At 41.5% G+C, this 24,334-nt stretch overlaps 2 protein-coding genes across 9 annotated transcripts in view; one reads left to right on the top strand and one right to left on the bottom strand.

Moving 5' to 3' along the window:
* Window positions 1-1,993, bottom strand: part of LOC144685475 (kynurenine--oxoglutarate transaminase 1-like) — a 35,458-nt gene extending 33,465 nt beyond the window's left edge. Inside the window, exon 1 of one of the 4 annotated variants that reach the window (XM_078550027.1) lies at window positions 1,836-1,993. The gene's annotated coding sequence lies outside the window, so the exon portion shown is untranslated. The remainder of the gene's footprint in view (window positions 1-1,835) is intronic. The other 3 variants (XM_078550026.1, XM_078550028.1, XM_078550029.1) reach the window with 3 other exon arrangements.
* An 8-nt stretch (window positions 1,994-2,001) lies between these two features.
* The window catches only part of lrrc8aa (leucine rich repeat containing 8 VRAC subunit Aa), a 52,051-nt gene continuing 29,718 nt past the window's right edge, over window positions 2,002-24,334 (top strand). For 2 of the 5 annotated variants that reach the window (XR_013577733.1, XM_078550016.1), the window contains exons 1-2: window positions 2,228-2,412; window positions 12,068-12,191. The gene's annotated coding sequence lies outside the window, so the exon portion shown is untranslated. Of the gene's footprint in view, window positions 2,116-2,227; window positions 2,413-5,702; window positions 5,745-12,067; window positions 12,192-24,334 lie in introns of those variants that run through there. The other 3 variants (XM_078550017.1, XM_078550018.1, XM_078550020.1) reach the window with 3 other exon arrangements.

The following is a 24,334-nucleotide window of genomic DNA, read 5'->3' as shown; positions in this document are numbered from 1 at the left end:
AGTTGTGATCACTACACTCAGTGAGACCTGGACCTTGTAATCAGGGACACATAAAAACGCTACAGAAATTCCATCAGCAATAGCTCCACCACATCCTCTGGATTCAACGGGAACACCACTGAACAAATGCTAATGTCCTTCTTGAAGCCAGCTCCAAAAGCATTCAGGCAAAACTCCTGCAAAATCAACTACGATGGACTGGACAGTGTCCGGATGGCCGAAAAGCATATCCCTGGTCAGGTCCTGTTTTCTCAATTCTCAAATGGCTACCATTCCAGAGGAGGGCAAAGAAAACACTTCAAAGACATTCTGAAGCTCTCCTTGAAGCACAGCAGCATTAACATTAATGACTGGGAGGAGCTTGCTACCTGTCCATCAAGCTGCACCACACTTTTAGTCACAATTCCGTAGTAAGGCAAAGCGGCAGCAGAGAAGAAAGGGAAAATTCTGCACTCCAGATCCCAATACCTCATGGAACATCCTACCCCACATGCTCAAAGACCTGCGGTCGAGAATTCACCTGTTCAGTTACATGAAGACCCCATGGCAGAAACTTACAACCCTGAGGCATCATCCTCAAATTTGAGGGACAGCTAACGACAATCCGAAACGAAACCATGAATGACATGACCCCTTAAAAGAAAGGTGATTTATTTTTACTCAATTAACCCAGCTCAAACATGTTGGGAGGCTTCATTACTAAGGGCTGGGATACAAAAGCAAGGAAATTATATTAAACTTGTACATAACGTTAGTTCAGCCTCAACTGGAATATTGTGCCCAGTTCAGGACGCCACTCTTTAGGAAGGATGAAAAGGAATTAGAGGGAGTGCAGTAAAGATTCACAAGAATGGTTCCTGGGGTGAGGAGCTTCAGTTACGTAGAAAGATTGGAGAAGTTGGGACTGTTTTCCTTGGAGGAGAGAAGTTGGAGAGGAGATTTGATAAAAGTATTCAAAACCATGAGTCTTAACAGAGTAGATAGGGAAAAACTGTTCTGATCGGTGGAAACTCTTTCGAGTTATCAACAGTCACAGATTGCAACTCTTTCGAGTACAATCACAGTTCTTGGTTTCCGGGAGTGGGACATGAACCCACAACCCTCTGATTCAAAGGCGAGGGTGCTATGAACTGAGCCACAGCTGACACCTCCTGATCGGTGGAAAGATCACAAACAAGAGGGCACAGATAATTAGGCTCTGGAATGTCACTGCCCAAGTTTGGTGGAGGCAGGTTGTCATACGGACTCGAAACGTTAACCGTGTTCCTCCTCTCCGCAGATGCTGTCAGACCTGCTGAGTTTTTTTCCCAGGTATTTTTATTTTGGATTTCCAGCATCCGCAGTTGTTTTTTTTTTTTGCTTTTATCATTCAACAGGGATTTGGGTTATTATCTATTATCTGAAAAGAAAGAATGTGCAGGGCTACAAAAGAGGGTGCGCGGGGGGGGGGGGGGGGGGGAGGTCTGTCTCAAGGTGAATCACTCCTTCAGAAAGCCAGCACAAAAACAGGAACGGGCTAAATGGCTTCCCTTCTGTGGCTGTAAACAGTCTGTGGTTTAAGTGTGACCAGATCACAAAGGTGACTCCTGTTGCCAGCTTCGGCGGTGATAATTTCCCACCTCAGTAAATGAAAAGGAAACGCTTTATTTTTAAAAAAAAAATGAGGCAAAAACCTTTTTTTTTTGTTGTTTGTTTGTTTCAAAAAAAAAACCGATTGAAACGGTGGACTCATCAAGCTGGTATCTAGAAACTTCTGGCCGAAGGTCTCGATTCAAGCCGTCTTTCGGAGTATTTTCTATGTGTCCTTCCCCCCCCGCCGGAGATTCCTTACTTACTAGCCACGGCAGCCCTTATCTCACCACACCGGAAATCGGGCTCGACAGTTATTGTTGTTGTTGTTGCTGCTGCTGCTGCTGCGGCCGCCTTCACCACCCCCCCCGAGCTCGACAAGAAGCCGCAGTGTGACGCCGCTCGCAAGGGCGTGCCCCCTCCGCCCGTGGGAACACACGGACGCTTTATCCAGCCGTGCGCCCAGCACGGACCCAAATAAGGGGAGCACACCCGCCTCCCCAGGCAAAAATGGCACCGGCCCGCCGCTCCTCCCTCGCGTCAAAGGTACTTGATGAGTTTTTGATTTAAGGAAACGGCCGATCGGCGCGACTTGTTTACCCCGTTCAAATTTTGGCGCAAGTTCTCCGCCCGGCGAATTTTTTCCAATCAGCGGACATCGTTACCTTTTTCCGGCCTGCGTGTGACGCCACTTCCGCCGGGGCGGTGGTGGTCGGGTGGGGGGAATGTTTGTGCCAGAGGGGAGAATACTCCCAAACCCCACCAAACGCAAAATAACCCCGGAGAGGAGCTGGCAGCGTAAAGGACCCCCGCGGAGTGGGGCCCGCTGCTGGTGCCCGGGAGGTGAGCTTGGACTGCGCGGTTCTGTTTGTGTTTCAGTCAATGAGCTGCCCTGGCTCAATGTTACCGGCATCTAACTTGGCTTTTACACCTCAACAGTGTGGGAATGGCTGGCAGCCTGAGATCTACTGGGAATGACTGGCAGCCTGGGACCTGCTGGGAATGGCTGGCAGCCTGGGATCTGCTGGGAATGGCTGGCAGCCTGGGATCTGCTGGGAATGGCTGGCAGCCTGGGATCTGCTGGGAATGGCTGGCAGTCTGGGACCTGCTGGGAATGGCTGGCAGCCTGGGATCTGCTGGGAATGGCTGGCAGCCTGGGAATGGCTGGCAGCCTGGGAATGACTGGCGGCCTGGGACCTGCTGGGAATGGCTGGCGGCCTGGGACCTGCTGGGGATGGCTGGCGGCCTGGGACCTGCTGGGGATGGCTGGCGGCCTGGGACCTGCTGGGGATGGCTGGCGGCCTGGGACCTGCTGGGGATGGCTGGCGGCCTGGGACCTGCTGGGGATGGCTGGCGGCCTGGGACCTGCTGGGGATGGCTGGCGGCCTGGGACCTGCTGGGGATGGCTGGCGGCCTGGGACCTGCTGGGGATGGCTGGCGGCCTGGGACCTGCTGGGGATGGCTGGCGGCCTGGGACCTGCTGGGGATGGCTGGCGGCCTGGGACCTGCTGGGGATGGCTGGCGGCCTGGGACCTGCTGGGGATGGCTGGCGGCCTGGGACCTGCTGGGGATGGCTGGCGGCCTGGGACCTGCTGGGAATGGCTGGGGGCCTGGGACCTGCTGGGAATGGCTGGGGGCCTGGGACCTGCTGGGAATGGCTGGGGGCCTGGGACCTGCTGGGAATGGCTGGCGGCCTGGGACCTGCTGGCGGCCTGGGACCTGCTGGCGGCCTGGGACCGGCTGGGGATGGCTGGGGGCCTGGGACCTGCTGGGAATGGCTGGCGGCCTGGGACCTGCTGGGAATGGCTGGCGGCCTGGGACCTGCTGGCGGCCTGGGACCTGCTGGCGGCCTGCCACCGGCTGGGGATGGCTGGGGGTCTGGGACCGGCTGGGGGCCTGGGACCTGCTGGGGATGGCTGGGGGCCTGGGACCTGCTGGGGATGGCTGGGGGCCTGGGACCTGCTGGGAATGGCTGGGGGCCTGAGACCTGCTGGGAATGGCTGGGGGCCTGGGACCTGCTGGGAATGGCTGGGGGCCTGGGACCGGCTGGGGGCCTGGGACCTGCTGGGGATGGCTGGGGGCCTGGGACCTGCTGGGAATGGCTGGGGGCCTGGGACCTGCTGGGAATGGCTGGGGGCCTGGGACCTGCTGGGAATGGCTGGGGGCCTGGGACCTGCTGGGAATGGCTGGGGGCCTGGGACCTGCTGGGAATGGCTGGGGGCCTGGGACCTGCTGGGAATGGCTGGGGGCCTGGGACCTGCTGGGAATGGCTGGCAAACCTGGGCTCTGGATGGGGATGGCTGGCAGCCAGGTCTGCTAGCCATGAGGACAGCCTGGATCTTCTGGGAATGGCTGGCAGCCTGGGCTCTGTGGGGGGTGGGGGGTGGCAGCCTGGGCTCGGTGAGGGTAGCTGGCAGCCAGGTCTGCTAGACGTGGTGGGCTGGTAGCCACGAGCCAGCAGCTGGGACCTTGGTGCCTATTTGACTAATAACAATGGCACTGATGTCCATGAATTGACAGCTAGGGAATCAGTATCCATTATCTGTTGATCAGGGCGTTGATGGCTGTGGATTTGATTTGCATTTTGGTTGAAGTTGGCAGGCTCTGGATCATTGACTAAGGGCTGGTGTATGTTTGCGGTATTTAGAGGCTATAGTTTGGGGATCAATGGTTGTGGGATGGCATTGATACTCCATGTTTGGAGCATCTAGTAATTGGTTTGTCATTGGGTTATTACAATCTGATAGATATCACTTTTTTTCTTCCTCCATAAATGTGAGGACAACTAAAACTCTGCTTAAATTGCAACTTGTCTTGAATCATGACAAGTCCTGATCCCTTTTTACCCCTGTGCTTGCTGACTTACATCGAACCCTGGTCAAGCAACACCTTGACTTTAAAATTCTCACCCTTGTTTTCAAATCCCTCTTTGGCCTTGCTCCTCCCTATCTCTGTAATCTCCTCCAGCAGCGCAACCTTCTGAGATATCTGTGCTCCTCTGTTTCTGGCCTCCTGTGCATCTCCAATTTTAATTTCTCCACCATTGGTGGCTGTGTCTTTGATTGTCTGTGCCCCTAGCTCTAGGTTAACTCCCTACACCTCTTCACCTCTCTACCTTGCTTTCCTCCTTTAAGACACACCTTAAAATTTTCCTCTTTGATCAAATTTTTGGTTACCTGATGTAATGTAATTCAGTGTCATACTTTGTTTTATTATGCTCCTGTGGTGCCTTGGGATGTTTCATTACACTAAAGGCACTATATAAAATATAAGTTGTTTATATCATCATATACTCAGAGATGGTAGTTGATCAAATTTAAAAACGTACAGAATTTGGAAAATTTAGAGTCCGGTATCAGAAAGACAGAAATGCCAATAGCTCAGTAGATAATTGTACTACCTGTTGTGCTGATCACTAGTCTTTACTAAGTTACTTAGTCGCAATGAGGTGACTGTGTGTGTGATACTTTTCAATATGCTGGTTTGGGGAGTAGAAAATGGCCAGATATATTCTGCTAATTGCTGTCCAGCAGTCCCTTTTGCAAGTGCTTTTGTCTGTGGACATGTGGTGAGTACGAGATCAAGCTCAACTGTTAATAATCCCATGATCGATTCATCTTCAGGTTATTGCCATGTCTATCTGTAATTTGGTGATGGGTTGCTATTCCCCGCCACACAGTTTTATTTCTTAAACTGGAATGTGGGTGGGCTGTGACCTTCACCACAGGAAAGAGATTGTTTAGCAAGGCTGGAAAGTTCATCTCTGTATTGGCAGAAGCCATCATTAAGAAGCTGTCCAGTGACTCAGCTGAGAATTGATGGAACTCATGTTCATGAGTTGAAAGCTGGGAAGCTAGTATATCTTATCGGGTGGCCAAAGCACAGCTGGCTGTGGAGTGTTGTTAGCTGGTTGTGGTTAGCTGGCTCATAATCATTGACAATGTATGGGGTTGCAGTGCAGGTAAGTTCAGTCATCTAGAAGCTGGTTTCGACCTTAAAAGTCATCATGCTGCAACTTGAATTACTGGTCAATTTTTGATGATTTCTTGGTTTTGCTTTTGTCAAAAAAGCTGATGTGATATTCTCGGAGAAAATTAAGTGCTGTCAATTTTTCATATTTTTGTACTTTAAAGGAAATAAAAGTCCTTTACAAATTAATACAGGAACTGAAACGGGTAAGTTCATTTTCATACTCTTATTGCACCCTCATCTTGCAGTAGCAAGACTGGAATAATTGGGGGAAGAAAGTTGCTCAGTAAAATTTCAATTTTAGTAAAACAATATGGTTGTGTAAAATTTTTTCGTTACAGTGGGACCTATACTTTCTGCCATTATCACTGAATGATTACAATTGACAGATAATTGGACCTGAGACTTTAGTCTCAGTCATTTGGTACAGGAATACCCTCAGCCCAGACATGAGGACAAGACAAACAAGTAAATACTAATAAAAGGAAATTGTGCAATTACTGAATGCTGAATAAAATTTTTCTGTGAAAATGTCATTTGAGCAAAGCCGGTTCCTTGGCGTGCCCACTTAAATTAAGAAAAGCACAAAGCTTGTACTCTTGGCTTATAGACTTCTGTCGTTGAGAACTTGCATTGTGTCAAAGGAGTATATTTTGAGGAAGGATGCAATACTATCAGTTATAGGTCTGCTACTAGTTGCAGCAGTTTGAGGTGATGAACAAAGTGTCTTGGTTTAAATATTTTTTTAACTTTGGTGTATTGGAACCAATTTGCTAGAAGCAATACTGAATGAGGGCTGTCATTTCATTTTCCATGACAATATATACATAGCCAACACATCATTTTTATAAAAGCAAACTATTTTTAACTCATCTAAAATTTCCATTTGGTTGTGGCTGCAGACATGGAGGCCACAGTGCCTCTATTGTGCAAGAGATCAGAGAACAATAAGTTCAAGGTAAGGTCCACAGACACACTTTAAAAATGTCCCTGTTCTAAATTGAAAGTTAAAACTTAGCTGTGCATTGGGATTAGGACACTGAAAGAATTGTGGAGATTGGAGCCAACTAGCAGTCATACTGTCTGATATCAAAGGAAGTTCCATTGAAAACTTCTCATCAACTTGCTAGACTCTTCCTATTGTGTTGCAGTCCATTGCCAAGATTTGTGCGTGCAATTGTTCTACAATGTGGTTTGTAGTGAATCTGACGACAAACTTGGGAGCCAAAGGTCTAATAGCATTTAAGGCGTTGCAACTACCCATCCTGTTCTTTTACGTTGTTTATAGTTTTTAATTATATTAATTCAGCAGTAATTTAAAAAAAAAATATTTTGACTTGCTGTAAAGCTTTTCTGGATTTTTTTTTATGGAACGTGGGCATCGCTGGCAAGGCCAGCATTTGTTGCCCATCCCTAATTGCCCTTGAACTGAGTGACTTGCTAGGCCATTTCATAGGGCAGTTAAGAATCAACCACATGGCTGTGGGTCTGGAGTCACATATAGGCCAGACCAGGTAAGGATGGCAGATTTCCTTCCTTGAAGGACATTAGTGAACCAGATGGTTTTTTTATAACAATCAATTTCAATTCTAGATTTTATTAATTGAATTCAAATTCCACCAGCTTTCATGGTGGGATTTGAACCCATGTTCCCAGAGCATTAGCCTAGGGTCCAGTGAAATTACCACTACACCACCATCTCCTCTTAGGTGATGTTATTTTTCTTCCTGTACATTTGGGGTTGTTTCAGTCTATACCATCGTCACAGTAGAGCAGGTAGGCTATCCACTTTTGGTACTGTGCAAACAGTTGCTGTTTCATAACCGAAGGAGACCTTTGAAAATCCTCTTGTGAAACATTTTTTTTATTCATTCATGGGATGTAGGCTTTGCTGGCTGGGATTTATTGCCCATCCCTAGTTGCTCTTGAGAAGGTGGTGGTGAGCTTCCTTCTTGAACCACTGCAGTCCATGTGGTGTAGGTACACCCACAGTGCTGTTAGGAAGGGAGTTCCAGGATTTTGACCCAGCGATACTGAAGGAACGTCGATATGGTTCCAAGTCAGGAAGGCGAGTAACTTGGAGGGGAACTTCCAAATGGTGGTGTTCCCATCTATCTGCTGTTCTTGTCCTTCTAGATAGCAGTGTTGTGGGTTTGGAGGGTGCCGTCGAGGGAGCCTTAGTGAATTCCTGCAGTGCATCTTGTAGATGGTACTGCTGCTACTGTGCGTCGGTGGTGGAGGGAGTGAATGTTTGTGGATGTGGTGCCAATCAAGCAGGCTGCTTTGTCCTGGGTGGTGTCAAGTTTCTTGAGTGTTGTGGGAACTGCACTCATCCAGACAAGTGGAGAGTATTCCATCACACTCCTGACTTGTGTCTAGTAGATGGTGGACAGGCTTTGGGGAGTCAGGAGGTGGGTTACTCGTCGCACGATTCCTAGCCTCGGACCTGCTCTTGTAGCCACAGTATTTATATGGCTAGTCCAGGTCAGTTTCTGGTCAATGATAACCCCCAATATGTTGATAGTGGGGGATTCAGTGATGGTAATGTCATTGAACATCAAGAGGCAATGGTTGGATTCTCTTTTTTGGAGATGGTCATTGCCTGACACTTGTGTGGCACGAATGTTACTTGCCACTTGTTAGCCCAAGCCTGGATACTGTCCAGGTCTTGCTGCATAACCTTTTTAACAATGGCTTAGGAACAAGTGTAGAGTTCAGCATGTGATGAGTGGTGGGGGTAAACCTGTATCCTCCTGTCGTGTGGAACAGTCGGCTAATAGACCAGTGAAATACACCACTGAGCTAAAAGGAGCAATTTTCCTTTTCAACAATATAATCCAACAAAGCATGTGGTGATGGATGCTAGCAGAACAGTGACAATGTGATACAATGGAGGTTCATGGCTGTAAATCCCTGTGTGATGTGTCCCCAGGTTCAGCTACATCTTTTATGATGGAACATTTTCCCCATATTAAAGGAGCAAATCTGAGAGTTTACCCAGAAGGCAATTTAAAAGTAACAGGCTTGTAGACAGCTCATCAACTTAAACATGGTGCAGGTGTTCATGTTGAGTAAGAAGAGCTGAGGAATGTAGCTTAAAATAGGTACATGAGATTCGAAGAAAATGTACTTTGTTAAACCTGTGAGAGCTGCTGTAAAGATAATGAAGATTTATTGAAAAGCTGAAAAACTATAGAACAAGGTTTAAATTGGCCCTTTTTATTGACTTTCTTAAAAAAAACTGCCTATTTTTCTACTTTTCCACTTCTAATCTGTTTGTTTTTGTTCTGAGTTTGTAAATCTATTTGTAATTCTACTGATGTTGAACTTGCCAGGCACATAAGTAACTGCCACCAAATGTAAATAATTTTATGAACTTAATAATTAAATCTAAGAGCAGCCTAGAAGGTGCGACAGGTATAATATGCATCAAAGGTTTCTACAGGTACACCATATGTTGAATGTGTAATTTGGAGAAGGTACTTTTTGTTTTCCTCAAGGATTGATGGTGGGAATGGCAGGAGGGTTGAGAATTGACATAGTGTGGCAATTGTGAACCATTCAATGCAACTATGACCTACCCTTTCCAAAAACCTTTACTTGAAGGGTATTCATTTCCAAATTACAGGAGTCACTGAACTTCTGTTTTCTTCCTTTCCTATCCTAATGTAATTTTAAACTGTTATGAAAAACTGGAGCAATACAAGTGCTGACTACACAACTGTGATGAGTATAGGTCTTCACAGTACTTAATCATTCTAGTTATGTTTGTTTAGTTTGAAATTCTATATAGATATAGGATTCTTTAAAGTATAATCGTCAGCTCCATTGTTTGCCAATCTTGCAACATGTTTTATTCCCATTTCTTACTCCCTTGTAGAACTTGGAAACATTGACCTTCAATAATTTCATGATTGAGAGCCTAGGCCATGATCATAAACACATCTCTGACACTGCACAAAGAGTGTGTAAACAGAATGATGTTGATTATAAACCTTATTGATATTTATGTACCAGCATAAGAATGTTGCAGCTACAATGTTGTGTCTTGGAATCCCTTCCACTTTTGCCTATCCTTTCATAGAGTGTTTTTTTTTTCGGTCAGCCAGATATCTAAAACACACAAAAAAAACAATATGTACTTAAGAGCTTTCAAACTAAGCCACTCAAACAGTCTCTTTTCTGATATCAAGTGCATCCCAATTACCCAACCTCAAAGTTTAGGCACCAGTTGGTTAGTAAGAACAGAGACATAAGTATGCACAGGGATACTGCTGGATTTTAACCAGCTAAAGACATGCACAGAGCACAAGTGAGCTTGTGGATGATTATGCAGCCAAACCTAGCGTACCTGTCAGGCCATTAGCTTGCAAGATATCCTGAAGCCGAGTAGGAAGTAGCCAAGCCTCCACGATGGGTATACACCCTTCCAAGTTCCACTAATGAGCCAAGCTCACTGTTTCATCAGCGGTGCAGTCGAACACTGCAGATCTGCCTAATTCTGTTAACAAATTGCCAAGTGTGAATGGTTGACTCCCATTCCAGTGTTCCATTGTCAGGAGTGTAATGTTGGAGCCATCTCAACCCCAAGGAGATCTACCTGTCTCTAGTTTGGCAGCACCACACCAACACCCCCCCATACACATGTGCACGCACACAGACACACACATTCTTCAGGTAGCATTGAGGTTATTGTAGGCTTTCCCTTTGGTAGTATTTTAATTCCAACTACCCCATTCTTTTTAAGTGGCTACCACTAACATTAACACTAATTGAGAAATCTAGGCTAATGTTTTGCTAATAGCAACAAGATATGGGACAGTGAGGGAAGCTGGCGAAAATTGCAAGGATATGGGGTGTTTGTGGGTGGATGGAGATGCATCAAATGACTTTCTTCATAAACACAATTATCTTGTACTATGCTTTGCAATATTGCAGAACTATTCATGTGTGGACTATGGCTTTATGGTAATGAAATGAAGTTACATACATAAATAGGTACTTTAGTTTTTATTTTCGTCCCATCCCTCCTCTCCTGAAAGTGTTGATTACACAACTAGAGTACAATTCCAAAGGCAGCAATTGATTTCTGATATCTTGTCCATGTAGGATCTTTACAACCAAGCCAAATCCTGTCCTCACCTGTTACACTTCTAGTAAGTGTCAGTGTACATCAGTAACAATTGGATTTTTCTCTTCCCTGTATCTTGTCTTCTGTGGCCAATTTCAACGCTGTAGCTGAGCGCAAAATTGAAGCAGACTAGAGAGAGAATCTGGAAGCTTTCTGGTCTTTTAGCTCAAACAAAAACATTAAGACTGAGCCATTGGAATAGCGTAGAATTGTGAGTTCCCATGAGATGTTTGCCCTTCTAGTTTCTGGGAGGGAAAGAATTAAAACAATGTCAGTCTGGGTTGGAGCTTGACTTCTGTTTTTGAATTGATGTCTGCTGATTCAGCATGTATTCCACTGATTTACAGCAGAACCATAAATTCATTGTAAGAATGCATGCCATCAATTATTTCACGCACCAATTAATTTTTGGAAGGTTTGTCAGGTTTTGTAGATTTAAGTTATGTCTAATGTGTGATTTTTATGGAAAAAGGCGATAGATTAACTTTCCTTTGCCTGATTGTCTGACTTTCAATAAATTTAATTAATACCTGTACAATCAACAACATGGGGTGGGAGATGGTCCATTTTTCATTCTTGTATGTTTTTGGGTTCTTAAACTGGCATGATAAATATTCAGGACATAAGTTCATATAATCCTGTAGTTTATGTAGATAACCACTTTACCAGGCTCATCACATTTTATGATTTATGAGCTGGAGGATGGTTTGCACTATTGTGAGAAATAGTTTGCTGTACAATTTTAAAATTGCAGGTTATTTTTGGAAAGGTATGACTTATACATTGGCTTTTATAATCTAGTTACATATAAATAAGGCAATGAGAGATCAAAGTGTCAGTTTGACAATAAAAAAACATTGTGAATTTCAAATGGAAGATTCCAGGAAGAAATTGGCGTGGAAACTTCCATATACGTTAGTATATTTTACAAGTGGAAACTGTCCTGACATTATCTCTTACAGGTTTGCTTTTCTCAAGTATAAATAATTCTGCTGACATAAATTTTGAGATGGCCAGGAGACAGAAATACCTTGCTGTGAAGTACAAAATAGGAGCAGCTGTCACAGTGTGTTGCTCCTTTGTTCTGCTTGTATAGTATCACACCAGCTATGTTGTGTACGTGGGGGTGAATTTCAGTAGTAGCAAAACTATTTTAGAATGGTTTACAGTTTGCACTATTCTGAGATTGTATTTTTAAAAAATCTAACAGAGCTTTAATGAACATGAATAACGAATAAAATACTGGAGTGGGGAGAGTTGCTTATAGCTGGGATTGAGATAAAATACAGACTTCTATGGAGATCCACTGATGGTCAGATAAACTTTCACCAAGTACTTTACTATCTACATCGATAAGTAACTTAGCTTTCTAATGAATTCTGTTTTCTAAAATTTCAGTGACAGCAACTGCTCCTATGGCGCTGAGAAAGTACAAGGTGCCCAGAGTTGGTGGGGATCAAGCACAGAGGGCTGTCTGCCTGTTACATAGAGCATCTGAGTACAGATAACAACCAGCAATACTGTGAGTGAAATAAAAGTGTAAATACTATACTGGACAGAAAAGAAAAATGTTATAACTAGTGAAAAACATATAACGAGCTTTGTGTATTACTAAACCGTAATTAACCATGTAAGGATCAAAATCAGAATGTAGAAATAATTTACGTATATAACAAAATTCCCCTATGAGAACTTCATTTTTTGCCTATAGTTAAGCACAATATTCTTATGACATAGCTTTGCTTGCTTAACATGCGGATTAATAGGAAACAAGTGGGACTTGAATAAAAGTTCTTCTCCGCAAGATGAGAATAATGACTGCTTATGATGAAGATATGGGGCAGTCAAGTAGTTAGAGGAAACTCTAAACCATAAGAGCACAATTTGAATGGTTTATGAAGTCAGCTGAGTTCTGTTCCTGTGCTCTGTGTTTTGTGTAAACACAGAGAACATTGGAGCTGCAGACACCAGTAGTCGGACTTGACTCATTACACAAGGTATAGGCTGAGGAACCTTGAGAAAAGATATCAAGTTAAGGAGCAAAAAGTACAGACACAGCTGACTGAAGTTGCAGCATTAGTTAGTATCTTGCAAAGAAGTGATCTCCATCTTCAGCTGTATTAATGAATCAAACTTCATATCGGATCTCCATTTTCTAAGCAGTTTCTACTCACCAGAATATTTGACAGATTGCTTAATAAGGTAAATGAGTCATATTTAGATGGAAATTTGAAGTAACTATACTGTCAGTTAAATGTTGCAAGTGGTATCTGAAAAAGTCATAGTGAGTTTTTTTGTTCTAGTTTTTTGTGTGTCTGCAACTTTAAACCCGAACTGATATAATGTCCCCAAGTGATATGGATTTATATAGTCCGTTCTGCTATAAATTAAAGATTTGTGTATGAACAGTACTGTTGGATTTGGATGTCTTGGTAATGCAGCAGCACAGCAAGCCATGGACAAGTAACATATTGATTTCCCAGATACAGGGGTTTTTCTTACCACTTAAGAGTAGGTGTAAAACATCTGCAGTGGAAAGAAGAAAAATTGGTAAGCTAGTGGTCTATTTCTCTCACAGCTTTTGAGGACTAGGCAAAGAGGGAATCTGTCTTTTTAACTTGAAAGCAGAATAATTACTCCTGGAGTATAGCGTTCCCCGGCACTTCAACCCACTCCCACTCTTCCCTGCCACTCACCAAACATTCTGTTCCTTTGACTCTGCGGCCTCTTGTGCAGCCATGCTTCCTCAGCCCTGTCATTGAAGGCTGTGCCTTCAGCCACCCAGGCCCCCATCTTCCTCCTTCAGGTCCCATGCCCTAAGAGGGTGTTGGTGACCATGTACTTCCGTTGGATTGGTCCATGATTATGCTTGGCAAAGAACTGCAGTGGTTTGTCGTTGCTTTCTGAAGTATTATTGTGACACAGCCGATGGTAAATGCTGAGCTGCTCAAATCCCAGAGGGAAACTTGAAACAACTGTCACAACTAATTTTCAATTTGCATTGGAATGCATGCCTTAAATTTAGTAGTAATAAGACCACCAAATCTTATAGGTTTTTATAAAACTAGATAAACATTTATTAATAAGAGAAATAATTTTAACTACATACATAGACCTACAAATTACTACTATGATAACTTCTAGATCCCCTAATTAATCTAACTCCCAGTTACACTTTCGTTAAGGTGACAGTAAGACACAGATTTTAAAAGACCTAGACAAAGAAACATGATACCCTAAACAAGTCGAATTCAAGGTGAGTTCTCTTTACTTCAGTCCTTTGAGGACAGCAGCTTGAGACATAGATGCTGAAGGCTTTTCACACACTTGTAAGATCTTAAAAATGTCTTCCCTTATAACAGCCTTCCCTTCTTTATACATATCTTCCTCTTTGAATGCAAAAACCCATTGTTTCACTATGTCTTTGGACTTTATCTCCCTAATAATAAAACCCTCTCATAGCACTAAGTTTTACCAGTAATCTTTGGGAAAAATAAACATACTGTTTCTGAACTTCACCTGACTAGGTGACATATTTCACCCATCCTTTGAAAACAATCTAGTCTGGTTTATTTAAAAATGCAAATGTTCCCTTGACACCTATGTTTTTAAACTTCTCCATGTTTATCTAATTAACATTTCAAACCTTAGATCTCTTCTTAGATCAAAGCACCCAGACTATTTCAATTAAGTCTTACACACACCTCACTATTACTCTATTTTACAATAAATTCCAATAACATTATGAGAATTATTATATCTTCTTGACAAATATGGCTGACCAGGAAACTCTCTTGCTCCTTCCACCTGCCATCAGGTGTATTAGAAGGATTAACAGGCTGATAATCAACCTGTTTGACCACATTATGAACACACCTTCTGTGGCCGTCAGGCCTTGAAGTGGGACTTAAACCTGGAGCTTCAGGCCCAGAGGCAGGGATGCTACCATTGCACCACAAGACTTGCCACATCGGCCTCATGCTCTGGAATTCCCTGCCTAAACCTCTCGACCTTCCTATCCTCCTTGAAGACCTTCCTTATAAACCACATCTTTGATCAAGCTTTTGATCACTCTTTCTAAAATCTCTTTTGACTCGGCCTTCATTTCTTTTCTTTATAATTCTGTGAAGTACCATTGGAACTTTCTTCTATTAAAGGTGCTATATAAATGCAAGTTATTGTTGTGATTTTGCTGCTGATTATATTGACCAAACAAGGGAACCTATAATAAAATGTAGGAATTCTGAAGGAGGAAACACTCTATGGTATTCTTCTTGAGACAAGTTATTAGCTGACAATACCATAAATGCTCAACCTTTTATTAGATTGAAAAATTCAACTTGGCACAGCAAGAATTGCTGGCAGGGTCAGTAAAAGGTTATGTCCTTGATTAAGTTCATGTTTGTTGTGAAAGCATCCAATGCCTGTGGATACTTCCTGCAGTAAATTTATGTAAAGTGATGTTGATTGGCTTAATCAGATCCATTGTTAAGAGACATAGGACTATGTCCTTATAGATGAGATGGCTTTTGACTGGTCAGTGTCACTTCATGCATCTTTGTGGAACTGATGACCTCGCCTAGTAGAATGACTTTGGTGGCTCAGGCTGCCCTTCAGGATCCGTGCCTTTTTTAGTCTTGGCACAATTTGTAATGTAGGATCAGTATGCAGTGTCTACTAGTTTCACTCAGCTTGTGTTTCTCAGAGTTATGTCTGAAGTGTTTTTTTTTTAGCAACACAATGTTTATCCTCATCTGGAGTACTGTGTGGAGCTTTGGTCATCGTATTGTAGGGAGAACTGCAAAGCATTGGAAAGGGTGCAACAATGAGCCATCTGTCTGATACCTGACAAAAAGACATTTTGGACTGATTCCGGGAGAATTGAGCGTATACTTAAAGGACAGTGTAATATATACCTGATGGCAGGTTTTTTCGGTTGTGTTTAAAAGTTCTGATCCAGAGTTTAAAGTATAAGTTGCCGACAAAAATAGTCAATGGTGCTTTTAGTCTGTTTGTTACAGTAAACATCTTAAAATCTGAAATCTTGTCATCCATTCAGCTATTAACTGGAAGTTCAAATTTCTTTTGTAAAAGTTATCAGTCTCTACTGGGATCGTAACACAAGAACCTCTGACGGAAAAATTATAAAGCCATGTAACCAAGTAATGGCCTGGTGGTCAATATTAAATGTATCTAAAGCCTAGTTGAATTTTGCACCTGATGCTTGTTAAGCTGCCCACTTGGACAGAAATGACTCATTTGCCTTTCAAGTGGCATCACCAGGATACAGTTAATAAGACCATAAGACATAGGAACAGAAATTAGGCCATTCGGCCCATCGAGGTCTGCTCCGTCATTCAATCATGGCTGATAAGTTTCTCAACCCCATTCTCCCACCTTCTGGTACTCCGCTGCTTGTCTGGGTGCACAAATTAAAGTGTCCACAAGCTGGAAGGCTACCAGAATCCCATAAGGAAATATTTAAAATATATAACAAATATATATCTTACAAGATTTGAAGCAAAACATAACTCTGATCCATCAGAATCAGCATCACCATATGTTAGCTCTCCTAGCACCTTCAGTCTTCCCATTTGCACACCCATCCTCCCTCTTGCACGAGAATTCTCCTGCTTTGTCATCTCCTCTTCTGTGCTTAGTTATATTTCTGTGATCTTTTAGATTATGGAATCTTGTCAGCTGATTGCCTGATTTAGTGAACCACTCAAGACAGCTGATGTGAGGCATCTAGCTTCCCATAGGCTTGTCAGATCTATGATGCTTACATGATTGTACAATGCTGAACCTACTCCGCTATTTGTTTTCCAGTTGTGTTTTTTTGATTACTGTACTTTAACATCATTAACAACTGCCCTGAAAGAAGAAATCGAACCATTGTATTAAGAATAAGAATTGTACTGAGAATATAATCTTAAATAGTTTCTAGAAAATAATCCTTTAAAAATAGCTCATCAAAAGTCATGTTATGATATCCATATCTTTTTCATTTACATTGCCAGATCCCCACAGCTGCAATCATGAACTTTATGAATATTTTAAACTAGATGAGACCCACAAAACATCTGCAGTCAAACTAGTATCTTTGTTGCAACAGTGCTTCTTTGAATTTGAGATTTCTAGTTACCCTTTTGCCAAAGACTTCAGCAGAATCCAAACTTCTCATTCTGGAAAAAGCTACTTAAAGCTCTCTGTGGGGAAAAAAAGGGGGTAGGAATATAAATACAAATTTTTCAGGAGTCTGGTCTTGTGACTAGTTTATAGTCATAGAATATGAAGGTTTATTTGTGAACTGTTTTCTCCTGAGTTGAAATGGCAGGTTGACATCTGATGGGCTCAATATTATTTGAGCAATAAACACTCTATTTCTTTGAAATCTGCCTGTTATAATTTCAGCATCTATCATCGAAGAAAACATCCTCCAAACGACCTGTCTTGTTCCTTGACAAAGTCCTTGTTTAGGATTAAAATTTCATGACAACATTGTAACTGCCATTTCCTTAAGTCTGTTTGCGCAGTGGCATGTCCATTGGGGTTAGACTGTGTAGAAACTCTGCAGGGTATACATTGTTATCATCTTCACCTGTAGAATCAATACTGATGTATTCTTTTAATTCACCTGGCAGCTTTTCTAAAACTTTTTTCATTCAAATCTAGTGAGCCTTAATTTTTAGCACAAAGAATAGCTTTTGAATACAATTGTCCTGCAATTTTGTAACAATTAACTAATTCCATCATCCTCTCCACCCCTCCAATGCCATCCCTGTCCCACGCCATCCTTCTTATGCTATCCCATCCTGCTCTTTCCATTTCCATGAATCTCATCCTGACCCTCACAGAAACAACTCTCTAATCAGGATAACTTTGTTGGACTCCACTTACCTTCCACTGTCTTTGTTCTGCACCAAACCCCCAACCTGCACATGTGTCATGCGCTGAAGTCTGGGCACGCCACCTGCCTCTGTGTGCATCAAGTGCTGTAAATTGTGTAAATCTAAGTGTGCACAGTTGTGGGGCACTCTTTAGATAATTACTTGTGCAGATATAGAGAGAGAGTGTATGAAGGCTGGAATAGCTCAGTTTGGAGTGTTGGGCTGAAGACCTAAAGGTCCCTGGTTCAATCACAGAATCATAGTGCAGAAGAGGCCCTTCGGCCCATCGAGTCTGCACCAACACGTGAGAAACACCTGACCTACCTACCTAATACCATTTACCAGCACTTGGCCCATAGCCAATCCTGGGTTTCAGCATTTCTCATTCTTGGTGAACTTATTTATTCCGCAACCACGATTGGGTGCCGCAGGAGCTGGAGTGCATCACCTACCCCCAAGTATTATTTTAATTTTAAGTTAGATAGCTTTCTTTAAAATAATGTTTTTGTTACAGTGCCCCTTTTAAGGGGCTGTCAATTTGTTTATTAGTTAGTTTGTATATTTGACTTATTCAGAAGAGTATAAAGAGACTCTTCCCAAAATGTTATTTTAATTTGATAAGTTTCCATTTAACTATCTGTTTTTGTTACAATAACCTGTGGGCTGACAAATCCCTGGTTCCTGTTGGACTTCAACCTAGGGTCTTAAAAGAAGTTGCTAGTGAGATAGTTGATGCATTGGTTTTAATTTTCCAAAATTCCCTAGATTCAGGGGAGGTTCCATTGGATTGGAAAAAAGCAAATGTAACTCCTTTATTCAAAAGGGAGGGAGACAGAAAGCGGGAAACTACAGGCCAGTTAGCTTAAAATCTGTAAAGGGAAAATGTTAGAAGCTATTATTAAAGATGTTATGGCAGGGCAGTTAGAAAAATTCACGGCAATCAGGCAGAGTCAACATGGTTTTATGAAAGGGAAATCATGTTTAATCAATTTATTGGAATTCTTTGAATGAGTCACATATGCTGTGGATAAAGGGGAACTTATTGATGTACTGTACTTGGGTTTCCAGAAGACATTGATAGGGTGCCACATCAAAGGTTATTGCGGAAAATAAAAGCTCATGGTGTAGGAGGTAACATATTAGCACGGGTAGAAGAGAGTTGGCATAAATGTGTCTTTTTCTGGTTGGCAAGATGCCATAGGGATAAGTTGTGAAGAGGACATAAGGAGGCTACAATGGGACATAGAAAAGGCAAGTGATGGGGCAAAGACCTGGCAAATGGAGTATAATGTGGGAAAATGTGAAATTGTCCATTTTGGCAGGACGAATAAAAAAGAAGCATGTTATCTAAATTCTGAGATTTCAGAGCTCTGAGATTCAGAGGGATCTGGATGTCCTAATGCATGAATCACAAATGGCTAGTATGCAGGCACAGCAAATAATTAGGAAAGCTAATAGTGTTATTGTTTATTGTGAGGGGAATTGAATATAAAAGAAGGGAGGTTAGGCTTCAGTTGTACAGGGCACTGGTGAAACCACATCTGAAGTAGTGTGTGTGGTATTGGCCTCCTTATTTAAAAAAGGATGTAAATGCATTAGAAGCAGTGCAGAGAAGGCTTACTAGACTAATATCAAGAATGGGCAGGTTTTCTTATGAGGAAAGGTTGGACAGGCTAGGTTTGTGTCCACTGGAGTTTAGAAGAGTAAGAGGCGACTTGATTGAAACCTTTAAGATCCTGAGGGGTCTTGACAGGGTGGATGTGGAGAGGATGTTTCCTCTTGTGGGAGAATCTAGAACTAGGAGTCACTATTTAAAAATAAGGGGTCGCCGATTTAAGACAGAGATGAGAATTTTTTTCTCTGAGGGTGGTAATGTCTTTGGAACTCTACTTCCACTGCTTTTTGAGGAAGAGAGTCTGAATATTTTTAAGGCAGAGGTAGATTCTTGATAAACAAGGAGGTGAAAGGTTATCGGGGATAGCATGAGATTACAATCAGATCAACCATGGTGGTGGAGCACGCTTAAGGGGACGAGTGGCCAACTGCTCCTAATTCATATGTTCGTATGAAATGCCCCTTCAAAAAGGATTAATCATTTGTTAATGGGTAATCAAAAGGGTATAAAGAGATGGTGGTGTAATGGTAACTTCACTGGACTAAATGCAGAGGTCCAGGCTAATGCTCTGGATTCATGGGTTTAAATCCAACTGTGGCAGATGGGGAATTAATAATTTACAATGAAACACTTATGATACTGGTGGTGGATTAGAGAGTTAGGAGCTATACATTTGTCATGTCACACTGTGAATAAATCTAAAACTGAATAAAGATTGGCTTCTGGTTTTTGATGGCAAAGGGGAAATATCTTTAGAGCATTCAAAGCTTCCAGTGGGGATTAATTAGTCACATTATTTTCAGGCACATTAGTAACTGTTCTTCAAAGAGTAATGAGGAACTTGGCTGTTGAGTAGTGACCATACAGTTCAGCAAGGATTTCCAGACTGTTACGAAAATACAGTCAAAATAATTTATGCGCTAATTTTTGAGGTAATAGTTTATGCTAGCCAAAAGTATTTCTTTCAAACATAGTTTTATCGTTGAACTCTTTTCTGGGCTGGTCTTTATTTAATCTGTTATCATCTGGGAAATAAAATATGCTCTTCAAGGTTGTGTTTTACAGTAAAATGCAAATTATCCAATTATTTTGGGTCAAAATAAACAGCACAGCAATGTGGGAATTAAGTGCTTTGAAAAAATCTGAATTATGAAATAATTTTGAATGAATTGGCTTCGAGGAGTAGACTGTACATGGACAAGTAATCACTTTGGGGAGATTTGAATAAATGAATAATCTGAAGAATACCAGATTTTGTGTGTATTAGAACCGGAAGCACAAAACATTTTGAGAAGCTAACCATGTGCTTCCTCGTGCGTCAAGCCCCACCCACCAAATCAACCCACCAGTAGATGAGCCTCTTAAACTGACCAATCGAAACAATCTGGACAGACAAACAAAAAAGCACATACCATTATCATAAGTTGTGCTGTGTGTATCTAGTATGAGATCAAAAGCAGCAAGACTTGCCCATTTTACCGCACTGCTCATTTGAACTACATATGAAAATTCTGCTGCGTAACTAATCAAGAGTTGGAAACCTTATCCCTTCTCAAGTGTGGGAGGGGGGGGGGTGGTAAAAAGGCCAGTTAGAATATCTTCAACACTCAGCTTTGTGTGGGTCAGCACCACTCTAGGTAATGCATTTGTCTGCTTCTGTTCTATCCATAGGCTTTAACATTCTCAATTGATAGTGTATTTCTCTGATTATAAAATAACACATTGTACCTGCTCAATAGAACACTTCCACCCTGTTCTATTGTACCTCAAGTTCAGTTTGACCACATTAATTCACCTTTGTAATCTCGGTGAAAACTGCAATGCCAGTTTTTTCATTAAAGGCTGAGTGATTTGGCCCATGCTGAAATTCATTTCAACAGCCACTTGTAGCACTGTAATTTCAGTTGGCAACCCACATATTAACTCGGGCATGCGTGAGACATGATTATACAGCAGCTTTTTGGTGCAGAACTTAAACAAAGACAATTGGACTACAGGAGAAAAGCAAGATTGTCAAAACCCATCAGAGTGGCAAAGAGGAAATATCTTTAGAGCATCCAAAGCTTTGAACTAGCACAGAAAGTTCCAGTGGGTAATTAGTCACATTCAGGTACATCAGTAACTGTTGTTCAAGGAGTAAAGAGGAACTCAACTACTGAATAGTGACCATGCAGTTTAACAAGGAATTCCAGACTAAAATACAATCCAAAATAATTTATGTGCTCATTTTTGAGTTAATAGTTTTCACTAGCCAAAAGTATTTCTTTAAAACTCAGTTTTATTATTGAACTCTATTTTCTGTGCTGGTCTTTATTTAATTTGTTAGAGTCTGAGAAATAAAAACTACTCTTCAAGGTTAGGTTTTACACTAAACATGCAAGTTATCCAATTATTTTGAGTTGAAGTAAACAACACAGCAATGTGGATATTTAGTGCTTTAAAAAAATCTGAATTATCAAATAATTTGAATGAATTGACTTTGAGGAGTAGACTGTGCATGGACAAGTAATTACTTTGGGAAGATTTGAATAAATGAACAGCCTGAAGAATACCAGATTTTTATGTATATTGGAACAGGAAATACAAAACTTAGGTGCACAGTGGATAGATTGCCATTATCAAAGGTGGAGAAGGATCCAAATGTATTACAAACCATTCACTCTAAAGTCTTAGATCAGTGTGAAACAGCTATCTGGGCTGCATCCAATGGCCATTTCATTATAAGTTAACATACTATTCTGACCTGATACCATTTATTAGTAAGGTCACATTTCGAATATTGCATGAAATGTTAGCTGCTCTACCTTTTTTAAAACAACACTACAAAAAAAATAAAAACACGAATTGCAGGAAACTTGAAACAACAGAAAACGCTATGTACACAGTTAGGCCCAACAGCATTTAAAAAGAAGTGACAGGCTAAAATTTTAATTGTATTCTATGTTAGTTTTAACATCTATTTTAATTTAAAAGAGCACAAATACATTGGAGAATGTACAGAGGAACTTGGTGATAATGATTTGTGATCAGGACCCTAGTTATTAAGGGACTAGAATTTTCATATATGAAAAGCAGTTTAAGAGGTAACCAAATCCAGATCTGTAAGATTTTGGCAAGATGTAAATACTGTAGATGCAAACCAATTATTTAAATTCTGATTGGAAAACTGAAGGGCAGCTGTACGGAATTAAAGGCTATTCAGGTTTTGTACTTTATAGGACTAGATGATCAGATTTTCTGCAAATGTGACTTACGTGTACTGTAGAAAATGCAAAACTATAAATTTCAGGACTATTATTTAGTCACCTGTGAAACCAATCATCTGTGGGTCAAAAATCCTGGAACTCCCTCTCTGACAGCACTATGGGTGTACCTACACCACATCAAACATAAAAATACCTGGAAAAACTCAGCAGGTCTGACAGCATCTGCGCAGAGGAACACAGTTAACGTTTTGAATCCGTATGACTCTTCAAGAGAACTAAGGAAAAATAGAAAAGAGGTGAAATATAAGCTGGTTTAAGGGGGGGGTCGGACAAGTAGAGCTGGATAGAGGGCAAGTGATAAGTGGAGATAACCAAAAGATGTCATAGACAAAAGGACAAAGAGGTTTTGGACGTGGTGATATTATCTAAGGAATGTGCTAATAGGTGACATTAAGGGTAGAAAGGACGAGCAAGGTACAGATAGCCCTAGTGGGAGTGGGGTGGGAGGAAGGGATCGAAATAGGCTAAAAGGTAGAGATAAAACAAAGGATGGAAATACATTTTAAAATAATGGAAATAGGTGGGAAAATAACAATCTATATAAATTATTGGAAAAAATGGGGATTGGAAAGGGGGTGGGGATGGAGGAGAAAGTTCATGATCTAAAATTGTTGAATTGTTTCCTACACCACATGATTGCTGCAGTTTAAGAAGGCAGCTCACCATTGCCTTCTCAAGGGCAATTGGGGATGTGCAATATATGCTGGCCTAGCCTGCGATGCCCACATCCCATGAATGAATTAAAAAAATGCAATTCAAGTAGTGTAAATGATATTCAGGAGAGGAATTGCATCAATTTAATTTTTGTGGAAGGTTATGACACAGTTGTTTAAATCCCAGAGGGAAACCTGAACAACTTTCGTAACCTATATTTTCAATTGGAATGTTTGAGATGCAGCTCTGAATTCAGAAATAAAACCACCAAGCCTCAATAGGCTTTTTATATAAAACTAAATTAAACATTTATTAATTTAACAACAAATTAAACACATACACATGTCTACAAGTTACTACCATAATAACTTTTTAAACAAATCCCCAAATTAATCACTCCCAGGTAAATCTTCACCAAGACAACAATAACCCATTGACTTTAAACAGACACCAGGCAAAGCACATTTGACCTTATGAATTCAAAATGAGGCTCCTTGCAATTTGGTTCCTTTGCAGACACAGTTGTAGGCTTATAGGCTGGTTAAATCTTAAATGCCTCTGCCTTGCACACACAAAATCCTTTCTGTTTATACTTAGCTTCTCCTTTGAATGTAAATTTTCCATTGTATCATTAGGTTTTTAATGTCACATTTTCTAACAATAACATTTTCATCCCACTAATTTTATTGGTAATATAAACACATTGCTTGGCATCTCCCAGGTAGGTGCAAGATTTTACTCCCACTCTTGAATGCTTTATTCAACAAATGCAAATGTACACTTTACCTTCTCCTTACATTTATCTAATTAACATCTCAAACTACTATGCATCAAAGCACCCAGACTAGCTGGCTTTAATCCAATTAAGACACACACATAGGCACAGATACCACTAAACTCTATTCCAAAAAAAAAAATTTTCCAATAACATTATAGACATATATAAAGACATTATACCTCTTAATAACAAGGCTGAAGTGGTATTCTCCCTCCAAGTGATTTTTTAAAAATTCTTTCATGGAATGTGGGCATCAGTGGCAAGGCCAGCATTTGTTGCCCATCCCTAATTGCCCTTGAACTGAGTGGCTCTAGGCCATTTCAGAGGGTACTCCAGAGTCAGCCACATTGCTGTGGGTCTGGCATCATATGTAAGCCAGACCAAGTAATGATGGCAGATTTTTATGATAACCATTACTGAGACGGGCTTTCAATTCCAGATATTATAAATTGAATTTAAATC

The sequence above is a fragment of the Cetorhinus maximus genome, chromosome 10 (genome assembly GCF_964194155.1).
Source record: "Cetorhinus maximus chromosome 10, sCetMax3.hap1.1, whole genome shotgun sequence".
Taxonomy (NCBI): Eukaryota; Metazoa; Chordata; class Chondrichthyes; order Lamniformes; family Cetorhinidae; genus Cetorhinus; species Cetorhinus maximus.
This window is presented reverse-complemented; position numbering and strand designations above follow the sequence as displayed.